We start from the raw sequence: 1,572 nt of genomic DNA, 5'->3' as shown, positions 1-1,572 counted from the left end.
AAGAAGAAAGATAAAGTAGTAGAAAAAAGGAATCAGGATACAAGCCTAGAAAGTATCCCTGAGGAAGAAGCAGCATTGGAACTCCCTGATAAGAACTTCAAAAGAATTAATTTGGGTACCTTCAAAAGATTGAGAGACAAATCAAGGAAAACACTGATGAGATTAAGAAAAACTAACAAAATTAAGGGAAAAAAAAAACAAAAAACCTCTGGAAAAATTTAGGAAAACAATATAGAAACCAAATGACAAAATAAACAAAAAAATAGAAAAGATACAAAAACAACAAACAGAAATCGAGAAAATCAACACTAATATTTCAGAAATTGATAACACATTCAATGGGCAAAGGAGTAGAATTGAATCAATGGAAGACAGAATTAATGAGATTTGAGACAGATACCTCAATACTGCTTTGTTAAAGGATCATTCAGACAAAAGATCAAAACATAATGAAGAAAGCTTAAGATTCATGGGGGACACCATCAAGAGATATAACTTATGTGAAATTGGAATCCGGAACAGGAGGAGACAAATAAAACCAGAGAAAAATTCAAAAATTTTTTGGAAGATAATTTCCCTAATATGATGAAAGATGAGAATGTATCCATTTAAGAAGTGTAACAAACCCCAAACAGCATAGACCGCAAAGGAAATCACCAAGCCATATCATCAACAAAATTACCAAAATGAAAGATAAAGAAAGAATCTTGAAAGTAGCATGGGAAAAGAAAAGTTACTTACAAAGAGCACCCAATAAGATTATGCTCTGATTTCTCAGCAGAAACCCTTCAGGTGAGAAGGCAGTGGGATAATATATATAAAATCCTGAAAGAAAAAATTCCCAACAAAGATTCATATACTCAGCAAAATTGCCCCTCAAATATGAAGCTGAAATCAGGAGATTTCCAGATATTAGAAATTAAGAGAATTTGTTAAAACTAGACCAACCTTTGGAAGGAAGGTTGGGTAATCTACTTCTGTAGTGATACTGCCTCGGCAACCCAAGGAGGGGTCGCTATGAATCAGGGCCGACTCAACGGCATACAACAACAACAACAACAGATCAACCTTACAAAAGATAATAGAGGGAGTCCTTCAGACAAAGAACCAACAACAGAAAACATCAATCAATGATTAACACACATAATGAGAAAACACAGAAACCAACCCAGTTATAGAAGTATCCAAGGTAAAATAAGCCTACCATACTATAAACAGAGAACCAGAGACATCAATTTGTAAATGAGGACAACTACAAACAGAAAAGAGGGAATACTGTAGTTACAGAACTTCTAAATGGCAAGGAAGTCAATAATTGAAAAATAGAGACTCTTATAAACTTTGGAAGAAAATAATAAATCACAGGATAACCTCAGAGAAAAACAATAAACCTTCACATCAAAACAAAAAAGAGGACAAGCAGAAATATTTTAGCAAATACAAAAACAATAACAATGGAGGAAATGAAAACACCATTCATAAACAAAATGAGCTCAGCACAAAAAATTATATGGAACAAAGAAATCAGCAACATCACAAACACACACACACACATACACACAAAAAACATAA

This window comes from Orycteropus afer, unplaced genomic scaffold (assembly GCF_000298275.1).
Source record: "Orycteropus afer afer isolate SDZICR_OR568_19922 unplaced genomic scaffold, OryAfe1.0 scaffold00494, whole genome shotgun sequence".
In the NCBI taxonomy this organism is placed as follows: domain Eukaryota; kingdom Metazoa; phylum Chordata; class Mammalia; order Tubulidentata; family Orycteropodidae; genus Orycteropus; species Orycteropus afer.
Note: the sequence above shows the minus strand (reverse complement) of the source record.